Source organism: Papio anubis, chromosome 2 (assembly GCF_008728515.1).
Source record: "Papio anubis isolate 15944 chromosome 2, Panubis1.0, whole genome shotgun sequence".
NCBI classification, from domain to species: domain Eukaryota; kingdom Metazoa; phylum Chordata; class Mammalia; order Primates; family Cercopithecidae; genus Papio; species Papio anubis.
The window spans coordinates 125,983,063-125,998,201 of NC_044977.1; the positions used below are offsets into that span (position 1 = coordinate 125,983,063).

The window sequence follows — 15,139 nt, forward strand, 5'->3', positions numbered from 1 at the left end:
TACCCATTTATTTCAATCTCTCTCTCTATCTCTGTCTTTCTCGCTCTCCCCTTCCTCCCTCAGAAATTTCACTGTGTGAACCTAAGGGTGTGTGTTTTTTCACTTTTTTTTTTTTTTTTCATTCTCAAAGTCTCTGTGATTGGTTGATATTTCTGTTGTGGTCAATTTTGGAAAATTTGCAGAAATGGTATCTCTAAATATTGCTTCTTCCTCATTTTTTCTTTCTTCCCATATTGAAAATCAAATTACACATGTTTTTGTTCTTCTAATTGTGTTCTTTCTGTCTCTGAAATACTGCCCTGTGTTTAACATACTTCATCTCTTCTCACTTCATTCTGGAAATTTTCTTGTGATCTATTTCAAATAAACAAAATCTTTCTTTAGCTATATCTACTTTATGGTTGAACCAATCTATTAAATTCTTCATTTAGTTTCTTTTTTTTTTTTAAGTTCTAGAATATTCATTTTTTAAAAAGCCTCATGCTCTGCCAAATATTTCTAATTTATCATTTATCTCCTTGAATATAACAAGCAAAGTTGTTTAAACTCTTAAACACAGTTAGAGATCACTAGAAATCTGGGATTACCTAATTTAGTTTCAGACTTGAAATAATTTAAAACTAGGCATCAGTGTATGGGAGAGCTACACCGCTTGTTGTTTACTTAGGTTTTCTCTCTAGACTTGAGGGAGTTTCAAAAGCATTGCTCAGCTTCTCAAACACTGAGCTACCCTTTTAAGAATCAGCTTAAGCTATCTGAGAGAAATTAGCACAAATAACAACCATGAGCACGAAAACATACGTGTCCATAGAATTGTATCGTATCATTTTTACACGTATTCCTATAACATTAAATACCATTCTTGAACAAGCATGTCTCTTCCATCATGATCTTGACACATCGGATAGTGCCTTGTATATACTAACTACTCAATACATCTTATAAATTTAAAGTATTTGATAGAAGTATAAGAATTATCATTAAAATCTTTAGTGGCTATTTTTAACTGGCTATTTTAACCCTTAGCCTTCTTCAAAAATGCATATAAAACATAATTAAATGTAAATGTAAAATTATATTTTTTAAATAGATTCCAAGGCTTAAAAAAAACAATTTAACAACATCGTAAAGAAACTCATATTGTAAATTGTTTATAATAAAAATATTTCATGCATGTATCCAAATGCATCAGTAAAAAATAGTTATTTATAATTATATACAGATAATAGATATTTAAATACTAAATAAATAAATGTAATAATTATTAATAATTTTCCAATCTCTCTGTGACTTCATGAAGCTCTAGTAGTTACTCAAATTAGTGAAGTAATCAAGTTTAAGGGTTTTCGTATTCAAGTTCAGGGTCCCCTGTAGCCTTAGGCACTGTTCTTCTTAAGATACGTAGTCTTTCTCTACTTTCCCTGGAGTTAGAAGCAAATAGCAATTATCTTTGACAGTTTATACACTGCTGCTGTAATTTATAGTGGAATAATCTCTGATTGTGTTTTGTTCCATTTTAGTCACCAGTACACTGTTTAACTCCTTCAAATTATGTTCAAGATGTGATGTTCTTAATGGTTTAGGACTACTAGACAGAATTCTGTCTCTATCTGATGGGATGATACAGTCCCTGTTTAGAGATGTCGGTGCTCAGCTCCTTTTTTTTGTCTCTAGCCCTTTAAAAGAAATATATTATTTACTCTTTTCCTTTCAATGTTTAGGATCCCTTCTTTCCTTTTTTCCAAGCAGAGTTACTCATTACCGGTCCACCTTCTATTCTTCTATGTACAGTTCCACTCTTATCTTGTCTGAAGCTATTGTTTAAGCAGATAGTTGGATTTTTCTACCACTTACTTACATGTGAGTGTTTGTTGATGCTTTCCAACCCTCAAGATGAGCAGGGGAAAAAAATGGCCTTGGAAAACAATGCTAAGAGGCTGAGGAAAATATGCAGAAAATGTGCAGATTAAAATTTAGAGATATAATACAGGTACGTACGTTATCTTATTTATATAAACCTAACAGTCTGAAAAGAGAGAAAAAAGCCTTTATTTTATTCCTACTATGTTTCAGATCACATGGAAAATATGTTTATATTTATTAAGAATTATAATGTTTTAAGACAGATGTTTACAGATGAGGAAACTAAACTTGAGAGTAGTTAAGTTGGTTTGCCAAATGTCACATAGTAAGACAAATGGTCAGAATTTAAACCCAGGTCGTGTTGGCTTCTTAACTAGGCCTGTAGACTTCTATTTCATGCTTATACTTATGTTGAAGATATAAAAATATACGTATCTAAATCTATGTCTTTTCTCATTTTAGATTTTATATATGACTTCATTTGCACAGATTAAAGTCATTTTCCACTGGGCTAAATATTCAGAGCTGAATAATTTTTATAGGCAATGAATTAATGTATATGAAAACCTAATGAATATTAAGTATTACAATTAGGTAGAACTTTCATTTCTTATCCCTTTTCCTCTGCAAAGGGGAAAAAGGAGGGATTAAAAAATGCTTGATTCCCTCCTGATTTACTGTAACTGCCATTTAAAATAATGAGTTGCGCCAGAGTTCCCAAGTTGCTGTATAGATATTATTTAAATTGGACTATTGGACAAGCAGGAAGAGGAAGGCTAGTGTAGAGGAATGGGCTATTAAGAAATGATACTGATCATATTTATATTTTATAAACATTTGTTATTGACCAGGCACTTTGCAGAGAGCTTTGCATTTATTACCTAATTACTAATTTCATTGATCATTAAATCTTTTTTTTAACCCTATGAAATAGTATATAATACCTTTTTTATAAGTGATAAAACAAAATGGAGAATGCCTAAGAATAAGATTAGTACAGTGATAACATAGCGATTTTAAAATTTAATTTGGGTATCTTTCCAATTTTTGCTGTTCAAGCTTTACATCAGTGCTTCCCAAACATTAGGCAGCAAAAAATCATTGGGGGATCTTATTAAAATGCACATTCTAATTTTGTAGTTGGAGTGATTTGGATATGGTTTACTTGTCCCCACCAAAGCTCATATTGAAGTTTGGTCCCCATCGTGATGGTGTTGGGAGGTGGGGCCTAGAGGCTGGTGTTTGGGCTATGGGGATGAATTCCTCATGGGTAGCTTGGTGCTATTTTCCTGGGATTGAGTGATTCTGGCTCTCATGAGACAGGATTAGTTCTCTCAAGAGTGAATTGTTACAAAGCCAGGATACCTCTCAGGTTTTCACCTTTTTTCATGTGCCTGCTTCTCATCTTATCTTCTCAGCCATATTTTGATGTGGCACAAAAGCCCTCTCCAGAAGCCAAGCAGTCATCAGCATCATGCTTTTTGTCCAGCCAACAGAACTGCCAAATAAACCTCTTTTCTTCGTCAATTACCTAGCCACAGATATTCCTTTAAGCAACACAAATTAAGACAGTAGGTCTCAGGTGGCATCAGACATTCTGCACTCAAACAAGCTCCCACGAACCATCCTTTAAGATACAAGACTTTAGGTAACTGCTTTTCCATCAAGTTAAGTCCAATTCTTAAAGGCCTTTATATTGATTTTACATTCGTTAAAAATGAAGTATGTATTAATATTTAAATTCATTAAATAAATTTAGTAACCAGATACACACCTGTCACTTAATGATAGCAGGAGCTCTAGAAAAGATAGATAATTCTAAACTTTTGTACTTTATGACTACGAATTAGGGTCCATGTCCTATCAATGTCTCCAGAAACAAGCTCACCTTTTCTGGCTTTATACAAATGTTTTATAGAAATTGTCCCTGTCCAATTACCAGTTAGACTCTGAAAGAATAGATAATTCTAAACTTTGTACTTTATGACTACGAATTAGGGTCCATGTCCTATCAATGTCTCCAGAAACAAGCTCACCTTTTCTGGCTTTATACAAATGTTTTATAGAAATTGTCCCTGTCCCATTACCAGTGAGACACTGATCCATGAACTGTTGAGTTTGCTCTAGCCTTAAATTAGTTTTCTATAATCATAAATTTAGTGACTTTAAACACTACAAATTTATTGTTTTAGAATTCCATGGGTCAGAACTCCAGTGGACTCTAAGAGAGGTTCTGTTTGCTTGCTTGTTCAGATTGTTGGCAGAATGTTCCATCCAGCGGGTAGGACTGAGGTCTCTATTGCTGCTGGTTGTCAGTTGAGGCCGTTACTAGCTCCTGGAGATTGCTTGCACTTTTTAGCTCATGGCACCCTTCCTCTATTTTCAAAGTCAGCAACAGCTAATGGAATCTTTCTCATGCTTAAAGTATTTCCTGCCTCTTCTGTCATATCTCTCTAACTCTCTCTTGCACTCACCAGAAATAATTTGTTTCTAAGGATGTATATGAATAGATTGGGCCTATTTGAATAATTGAGGATAAGCTATCCATTTCGAAGTCTGTAATCTTCATCAGATATGCAGAATCCCTTTTTACCAAGAAAATTTACATTCGGGATTTCAGAATTCCCAGAATTATGATGTGCACCTATTTGGGGGACTATTATTCTAACACACAAACCTGTTGTGTAGGACAGGCTTATTTTAGCTAGATTTATTAGCTAAAATGAGAAAAACTAAGTGAAACGGAAGAAGAATGTATTAAAGTTTCTAAGATAGCCCTCGGAAATTCTAGGAGGGCCAGAAAACTGGATTTAGAGATTATGCAGCCAGAAGTAATATCTAAGCCAATCACTAAACTATTCACAGGCTTGATTCCAGAACAGGCATTGCACAACATGAATATGGGACTCTAAGCCCAGCCCTTCCGCAACAGTTGTTTCTCAGTCTCAGTGTCTATGCCAACCTCTGCCATATTTACTGGGTATGAATTCCTCAAAATGCCTGTTTCTTCTTTTTTTTGCCCTGCTGAACACTGAAATATTGTGGTGGTACATTTCACTGGGGAAAATGAGTAAATGTCTCCTAGCCACCAAGAAGGTGACAAATTAAATTTTCAATTTTTCTTTAGTATCAGTTTTGCCAAACACAGGGAAAAAATAATTTTTAAAAATTTCTGATCTATTAGTGTGACTCTACAACCTACATAATCCTTTGATTTAAATAAAGCTCTAAGAAAGCTAGTCCTCACTTGCCCATTCCTCCCCTTCAGCATAGAATAAGAATGCTTCTCCAAGCCTCCCAAAAGGCCTAGGGAGTCCACCTACACTATGTTAGTTAATACAGTAACATTCATAGTTGTATTTTTGTATTTTGAAAAGATTGTGACATTTAAAGACTCAATAACTCAGAGAATCATAAAAGTAAAACCTCAAATATTTCTTAAGAGTTCTCCTAATTCGGCAGCGGGGACAATTTAGGTTTCTTTGTTTATATTCGTGGAATTTTATATCAACTCAAGGTGTTTCTCTCTAGTCATAGGGCTCTGGAGCCTGGATTAAGTGACCCTAACAATAGCCTGTGTTATATACATTATTTTTAACTTACAAATCACATTAATACAGTAATTTTTGCTCGTGTCTACTATCTAGAAATTACTATGAACAATAGTGCACTGTCTGTCAGTATAGTTGGGGGATTGATTCCAGGATGCTACATAAACACAAAATTGGTGCATACTCAAATCCCGCAGTCCGGCCTGTGGAATATATATATACGAAAATTTTGGCACTATGTATAGGCAGGTTTGCATACCACAAAGGTTTTATTTGTTTGGTGGAAAAAATTTTTGAGTATAAGTGGACCTAGGTAGTTTAATTCTGTGTTGATTAAGGGTGATCCGTCTATTTATTACTGTCTTTATTTTACTGTAGAATAATAACTTGATTAATTGTTTAAATTGGGCAGACTTTGATCTGAATTATCTGTCTCATTTTCTACATCTCTCCTGTTGGGATGCTAACGTTTATCTCATGGAAGACTTTTTCAGAATTAAAAGGGATAAAATGTATATCACTTGGTTGCTATTAATACAGTATAAATTTAGAACCAAAAGTGGATTTAGTAATATTTAAAATAATTTAACAGTGACCCAGTTGGTCAACTGATGATTCAGATTTTGAAATGGAAAAGCCTAATGGCTGCTCACATTTAACCCAAGATTTCATTTAGAACAAGACAGACATTTTCATATAGAGTTGAGGTTACAAACTATGGGGGGGGGGGGGGAAGAAGGTTTTCCTGGAAAATCTAATTTTTCCTCTGAGAATTAAATCAGTGGCCCTAGCCATGAACTCTCTGGAATCATATGTAATATAAACTATAACTTAAAGGCTTTTCCATAAACAGCAAACCATGAAATCATGCCACAAGAATGACAGACTGATTTGGTCAAGCTATTCATCTTGCACATAGTTTATTCAATAGTAATGTTTGAGTTCATTGAGAAACATATCCATGAATTGGATGCTTGTATCTTGCTGCATACAAATTCATATTAGTCTCTGCACATGAAGTCAGAAGTTTGACTTGAATCCCCTTTCCTCCCAGTTACTAGTTATGGGCCTGTGCATTCATTTCATTAATAAGCAATTCCTTATTGAGGGACTGTACACCGTGTAAGGTAGGTGCAGGGTCTCTAGTTCACATGGCAGACACCAATCCCTTCTTCACAGAACTTTTAATCATGGTAATAGTAGTTGCTGAATGCTCGCCATTAAACAACCAATTACAAAATTATTTCACTAAAGTTTGAATGAGAGCTATTGAAAAAATATATTTTTTTCATACCAAATCAATTCCTAACTGCAAAGTTTTGAAAACAAAATTGATTCAAAAGAAATTTATGTCCTATGCCACTCACTGGAAAAAAAAAAAAAAGTACACATTGTATTAAGTTTAGAGATGGTTAAATGATGCCAAGTAAAAGAGGTTACTTTCTAGCATTTTCCAAGTGAGCCCTTTTATTAAACATCATTTGTAAGTTGAATGTTGCCTCTTTCAATTTCTTATAATTAGTTAGAATTTATTCGAAGCCACATCATCATATAATCTAAAATAATAACTTCACTGACCATGTGCCGTAATAATTGCTGTCTGGTTATCAACAGTGATCTATGATGATTGGGTTGATAGTGTTAATGCTGGTCTTTTAAAGTGAGTGCGTCAATATTAATATATTCCAAAAGAGTACCGGCCAATTAAACGTTCAGGGAATTTTATCCTAATTTGGTTGCTGTGCATTCCACTATGTTTTAATTTCTCAATTGTTAATAAATATAACCTAATCTTGTTGATCTACCTGTCATCAAATAGCACTGTAATTTCACATGCCAGAATTTAGCATCTTAAATAAATGTCTTTAAGATAACCATCTCAATAACTAAATACAAAATGTTTTCTGCAGGAATGAAATACTACTTACACTCCATCTGGAGTACTTTCATCAACTCAAATCTATCTTATTGCTTACAAAAATAATCATTATACCTGAAGTTTTTTTTAAGTTATCTGAAAACTTTTTTGTCATATTTTCATTCTTTATCACTTGTTGAGAAATTTTAGTAAGTTCCTGAATCAGAGAATCTCCTTCTTTCAAATTAAGTTGTTATTACAAAATCTAATCATTCATGTCATCACTCGTAGTGATTCAACACATTAAAACTATAGCTCTCTGGCACTAACATCAAGAATCATATGCTTCCCTTTAACACTATAGTATTTCTGTTGAAGCTGTTACAGTATTCCTGGAAATGGTTTAGCTTGTCTGTGTGATACATTTTCATTAAAAATATCTCATTTAGAATAAGTCATAGTGATTCAACTGATGTCTGCAAAAGACATTAACATACATAGTCAATAAGCATTAATATTATGTTTAATACAGAGTGTTTCACTCAATATATTGACATCACTTTGCGGACAAAAATATTCTGTTGATATTACAGGAAGTATTCACAATTATTTAATGTCACTTAAATATTTTGCATAATGCAAGATGTTAAACCTTTATTTTAAAAGAAAGTAACACTTGGCTTTTGTGATTTTCTTGAGCATTCAAAATGAAATGCTCTGACTTTAGAAAAAAATGTCCCTACCACTTCTATTTGACAGCATAGCCATATCTGAAAAATGATGTAAGATTCAGCAAGGTCCAAAAGAACAGAATTAGCTTTATAAGGACATGTTGGGAAAGTATTTTTTCCATGATAATATTGCACAAAACAAATACACATACTTATTAAGTCATTGAAACAGACATGAGAGAAAAGACAGTTAAAATAACTATCTGTCATAGTAATTATTAATGATGAAATCTTAGATGGGATTCTGTCCAATTAGTTTCTGTGACTCTCAAGTTCTGCATAAATTTGATAAAATTTGCTTGTTTGCATCGTGATTTTTCTGAGGCTCTCTTTCCTGGGCAAATCTCCAGATTGGCAAGCTCAAGCGGATTTTAAAATAGCCTTTCCATATATCACCCACACTTGTCCTGCTTGGGAATGGATTGACGTTTGAGCTTTGAGGGTTGTAACTAAGCTGCTTTACTCTGCAGAAAAGTTCATTTTACTTCAGCTGTTGCAGATACCGCCCTTACCTCCCACTAATTCAGTGTTTTCCAATTGTTTCAGCCTGCTTCCAACAGCTCAAGCACACCATTCGAGGTTCACAGTAAAAGAATGCCATGAAGAGTAACTTTTCCAAACTCATTCTTCACTCTTGACATGTTATATAACTTTCCTACATGGATAAAGTATAATAATACTTTTATTTTTCTTTCCAGTTCAGATAGGGAACTGCTATACTGTCCAATCTGATGTCTGTTTCTAACCTTTAAACATTTAATTTATTCTTATTAATGAGGTTTAATCTTTATAATCTAATTTGTAAAATAAATTAAAAATTTTTGAATGATCTCAATCAATCCATGTATTTTCTTTTCTAAGAGTAAAACTTTCTTAAAAAGCATAGAGAAGGTAGAAGAGGATCTCAAAATATAAATTAAAAGTACGAATCTAAAATCTGGCAGCACCTATCACATACAAAATGCAACTTAATATATTTCATTTGGGCATGACTAGTACTAATAGCAGACCATTAATGAGGTCTAGATCATAGACTCATAGAATGTTAGAATAGACCTAGAAAGAATCTATAAGCTGATCTAGGTCAAAACTCCTACCTCTTCGCTTTCAAGAAGAGGAAAATGATTCTCATAGAGCTAAATGCTTGGCTAAAGTCAGATAACTACTTACAGAGCAGAAATTAAACCCAGAGCCTCCTAATTTCTGTGCCATTGTACTTTTTCCTAAGAATAATAAGTGTAGCTTATGTAATCCTTTATTTACAGCAAAAGTAGCCCCACATACATGCCCTTTGACAGTGGATAAAGATCATCACCTTCATATTAAATAGCAAGTTTTATTACTTACACACTGATTAAGAGAAGGACTAAAGTACATGATTTTCCACTTGCTCACTAGGTTACACCCAATGATTTTTCATTGTTTTATTTCATAACCAAAACAAGAAAAGTGGTGAAATAGTATTTAGTTCATATAAGTTTCCAGCAAATATGTATGAAAATGGTTTAAGTGTATATTCCAATGAGTTAAACAATAGTTTCAGTGTTGATAATATGTTTGCTCTAGAGAAGAATATAGTAGTTGATAAGACCATTTTGTGAGCCAGAATAACTGAATTCAGACACCACAGTTTACTCATATGTTAATGAAAATAGATTAATGAAAGTACTGACCTCACAGGGATATCTGATGAAATGTGTTAATATGGCTATGTCGATATTTTTATCAACCACCATTACTATTTTTTCAAAGGTTTGTAGTAACAAACTGTTTTAAAAACAATGACTACATTATGTTCATGATAATCTGTTCTCTATGAAGGATACATTCTTTTAATAAAATATTTACTAGCAAATTGCATCTGAGGCATTTTTTGGTTGAAGTTAGAACCATAAGCAATAAGATTTCAACATTAAAAATGTATGGTATATAAATGACTTTATACTAAGCTCCAGCTAAAAATAATTGCTGATCAAGGTGTTAAAACTTAAAAATCTAAAGTAAAAAGTTTTCTCCCATATGTCCCCTATGGCTTACTGACATCATATTCTCCCTCACTTTACTTGTATGAAAAAAAAGTATATTGAACAAGATAATCTCTAAGAAATTTCCAGTCCTAAAGCTTTAATTGCATTTTTTGATTTTATGTCTCATTTTCAAAGGAAGCTTTTGCACTCTCAGAAATAGGTAACAAAGTAAATGTTTGCTAAAAAGTAAGCATTTCAGCTTTAAGTAATAGATAAATTTAAGTAATAGATAGATTTAAGTGTTTCAGGTTTAAGTAACAGATAGATCATCTTTTGGATTTTTCTAAATGTTAGGTTTCCAAAAAGAACACAGCGGCAATTTAGTATATAGAATAGCTTTGTTGAAAGTGAATGATAGGGTACCTGTGTAAACATTTAGTGAAATTAGAATCCTGAAAATTATTTTAGACAGATAAATTTAGACAGTAAATATGGGGTTAAATCACAGGAAACATTTCATAAGAAACAATGTTTACTCTAAGACCAGTATTTTCCGGAGCTTTTCATTTATGTTATAGAAGCCATTTCTCACCTCGTTAGTTGGAATTCTCCAGAGAAACAGAACCAGTAGTACGTATATATAGAGATAGCCTTATTTATTAGAGAGGAATTGGCTTACATGGTTGTGAAAGCTGAAAAGTTCCAAGATCTGTAGTCAGTAAGCTGGAGTTCCGGAAGAGTCAATGGTGTAGTCCCAGTCTGACTCCAAAGGACTAAGAACAAGTAGAGTTGATAATGTGTGTTTTAGTTCAGGGACCAGCAGGATTGAGAGCCAGGAAAGGATGATGTTTAGTTTGAGTCTGAAGGCAGAAAAAAAAGGCACATGTCCCGGTTCAAAGTAGTCAGGCAGGAGGACTTCCCCCGTTACTCAGCATTTTTGTTCTAGTAAGGCCTTCAACTGATTGGATGAGCCCCACCCACATTGTTGGGTGGGGGAAGGCAGCAAACTACTACACTCAGTCTACAAAAATGTTCATTTCATCCAGAAACAACCTCACAGACACATCCAAATTAACATTTAATCAAATGCCTTGGTGTGCCATGACCCAGGAAAGTTGAGACATAAAATTAACTATCACACTCACCTTCCTAAAAGTGACTGGGTATTATACTGGTGCACCCTTTCTCTCTCTCCACCTTGCAACCCATGGTTGAAGGTGCACAAAAAGCCCTGCTTTCTGACTTCAGGGAATGACAAACTGTCTCATCATTTGTGGTCCAAGTTCACAGGGGATCAGAACGAACTTAGTCTTCACCTGAAAGCACATCTTTGCAGCTCCTTCTCCTTCTCCACCTTGCTTCCATCACTCCCTTACTTGTTTCTCCTGAAAACACTATCTTAATAAGTCAATAGCGTAAAATTTCCTATTGCAGGTCTGCTTCTAGGGAACCAGACGTAAATAATAGCTTTGTAGCCTTTGGAAAAACTGTGGGAGAAGTCCAAGAAGGTAAAGAGTATTTATACTTTTTTCAACCTCTCCTCAGCAAATCTTCAGTTATCTATTTTTATAATTTAAACTTTAATTTTATATAAGTATATGAGTTTTACATATATACAGACTAATGTACATCAAAGTATATAGCAATTCTTACATAAATTAATATTCAATATTTTTGTTACAATTTGTAGTTATACCTATCCTCTACACTTTGTCTATATGATTTTTAAAAGTGGAAGGTCTTTATACAGCATTTAAAATGTGAGAACATGTAAACAAGCATCCAATGGAGAATCAAGGAGTGAGACTGGATCTATAAGGGAAAGAAATATAATATTCTTGATATTCTTTAAAATTGCCACTCAAAGTAGAATCTTCCAAGACTAAAGTCAACAGATCTTCTTTCCCATATCCTGTCTTCTGCTGTATCATGGTTAACTCATGTGGCCTCTCATCTATGATGAGATCTGGTATGAATCATAATAGTATGCTCATAGACATGCCCATGCTCATGGACATGCCTCTCGTATCTGTTATCTGCTTTGTTTCCTTTTTTCTTTTTGCTAAGGTAACTTTTTCCAAACCATGTCCTCAGTTGGCTAATATTTCATAATTAAGACCCTTCAGTTGGTTGACCATTATGTACGGATTTTGATTGCCTTTCTTCTGTATTTTCGCAATAAGCTAATTATCACTGCATGCACATGGGCTTATTGGCTACACAATCATTAGAGTAATATATTATAGTTAAATACTCTAACAATGTAATTATAGATGCACACAGATAGAAGATAGTATTTACAAAATGTGAATTATAAATCATTGAAAGAAACACATTCTGTTTAATTCTGAATGTAAACAAATGTAAACCAGACTGTTTAACCGTATCTGTGTATCCCATGCTTGATCTAAGGGTGTCTTGCACTACCTTATAATGAACCAGATAAAAAGTAGATTAGCATTCCCTTTTTGCTTTTCCTAATTTCATTTTATTTAATAAAAATTGCATGAACACTGAACTTATCTATTTACTCCCTTATAGTTGAAACAATCTAAAATAGTGAAAGAACCATGAATTACAGAAACCAGTAAGTACAACCATTAATTCAGAAGAGTTAGCTAAATATATGATAAAGTCCTCGGCCATTACAACTCTGAGTGTGATCCATGAACAGTAATTTCTCAAGATGCCCTAGAGGGGAGAAACTTTTTTTCATGTTCAAATAGATTAGGGAAATACTGTTTGTTATACCTACAATTTTAGACATCACACTTTGCATTGGTATATTAAATATTCTAAGCTGTTCTCATTTAAGCTGAAGCAAAGCTAATCTAAATGAGAAACAACAACAACAAAATCCTGTTTAATGTTATTTAACAAACCATTACAAACAATGGACTTTGGATATTATTTGTAACTAACACTTATTTATAAAACTTGAGTTCCATGTATCATATTTGGGGTAATAAAAGTTAATGTATTACATAAGAAAACAAAATTATTTAGGAGTTAGAGCATGGTTACTCATTTTTAAACAAAAGGATAAACAAATAATCAGTACTTGAATCTCCTTAATTTAAATAACTAACTTAATGAATAGAGCCTATTCTCAGATAGTTTTAATGATAGAAAAAGGCTTCGTCAAGCCATAAAGATTCTATTTTCACTACATATTTATCAATAAGAATTGAGGATTTCATATAGTGTACTATTTTCGTAAACTATTTTCATGAAACAAGGTAATGCTATTTATGGTTCTTAGATTATTTAAAATCGTGAAAATTTTTCAATTAACAGTAAATTCTGATGCCTTAAAAATACCTGTTTTATCAAAAAGAAGTTGGTAGAAGTGTCCTTGGAATGCTACAGGTTTCAGCCCATTTGAGCTTCTGTATAGACACTCCTTTTTATTAGGCCCCAGTCTCATTCCAGACACCAGCCCAACTTGAAATGCACCCCAAAAACTTGGATAGAGCCTGAAAACTCACCAACCAAGCCAAGTAATTATGCTGAACCCCCTTGGGCACTCCCTAATTGGATGTCCTGGGTCCTCCCAGTTCTTAGTCCTTTAATACCTGTTTTTCTCTTTCTCTTACTCCATTTAGTTTTTCAATTCATACAAAACGGTATCCAGGCCATCACCAATAATTCTATAAGACAAATGTCCCTTCTAACAACCCCACAATATCACCCCTCACCACAAAATCTTCCTTCAGCTTAATCTCTCCCACTCTAGGTTCTCATGCCGCCCCTAATCCCACTCGAAGCAGCCCTGAGAAACATCGCCCATTATCTCTCCATACCACCCCCCAAAATTTTCACTGCCCCAACACTTTACCACTATTTCATTTTATTTTTCTTATTAATATAAGAAGACAGGAATGTCAGGCCTCTGAGCCCAAGCTAAGCCATCATATCCCCTGTGACTTGCACGTATACATCCAGATGGCCTGTCTTGCCTTAACTGATGACATTCCACTACAAAATAAGTGAAAATGGCCTGTTCCTGCTTTAACTGATGACATTACCTTGTGAAATTCCTTCTCCTGGCTCATTCTGGCTCAAAAGCTCCCCCACTGAGCACCTTGTGACCCCCACCCCTGCCAGCCAGAGAATAACCCCTTTTGACTGTAATTTCCCACTACCCACCCAAATCCTATAAAATGGCCTCACCCCTATCTCCCTTCGCTGATTCTCTTTTTGGACTCAGGCTGCCTGCACCCAGGTGAAATAAACAGCCTTGCTGCTCACACAAAATCTATTTGGTGGTCTCTTCACATGGACGTGCGTGATGATATGACAGTTTTTTTTTTTTTTAGTTAATTATGTAATCGTGGAAAATTTACTTGACCTTGGACAATTTATCAAAATATATCAATCACACTTTCTTTATTCATCTCTAGAATTACTGTTAGGATCAAATAAAATATAAGAAAACATACTGAAAAGAATCAAAAAACATGGTATAATCGAAAAGATTTAAATTGTAACTTTTACTAGGAAGTATCTTAAATTCTGTTAATACTAGTGTTCACCTAGAAAACAAAATTTATTTATTCAAAATTTATTTATTGACTGGAGTGCCAAGTATGTGCCAGTACCTGTTCTAGAAGCTTTCCATATGTAATTAAGCAAGAAAGACAAATCTGTAGAATTATTATCTTGCTGGATACCACAATATAATACCTTTGCTTTTTCTGGCTGGTCATAAATCTTATGCTTTTTGCCAACTCCAAAATAAGAGAAAGTTTGCCAGAGGGATCTTAGTTGGTGAATACATTAGTCTTTTGTAACTAATTGCTGTAAAATTATTGTTATATCAGAGTCATGGGAACCAGAACAACTTCATCTTGAATAGAGGCTGGATAAAATGAGGCTGAGACCTGCTGGGTTGCATTCCCAGAAGGATGAGCATTCTTGGTGACAAAATGTTTACAGTTAAGGGAATAGATGAATAATGTTTGCTAAACAGACCCAGAACTTAACAAAGCCAGGAAATATCCTGATATCCCACATCTAAAGGACAAAAGCATTCCTTTTTTTTGTTTTTTGGAGTTGGAGTTGGAGTCTCGCACTGTTGCCCAGGCTGGAGTGCAGTGGTGCAATCTCGGCTCACTGCAAGCTCCACCTCCTGGGTTCACACCATTCTCCTACCTCAGCCTCCGGAGT

General features: G+C 34.1%; 1 long non-coding RNA gene across 4 annotated transcripts in view; it reads right to left on the reverse strand.

The window, feature by feature from the left end:
• The window catches only part of LOC103882213, a 325,635-nt gene that overhangs the window by 48,469 nt on the left and 262,027 nt on the right, over nt 1-15,139 (reverse strand). For all 4 annotated transcript variants that reach the window (XR_004182239.1, XR_004182237.1, XR_004182240.1 and 1 more), the window contains one exon: nt 10,650-10,830. This is a non-coding gene — a long non-coding RNA (uncharacterized LOC103882213). The remainder of the gene's footprint in view (nt 1-10,649; nt 10,831-15,139) is intronic.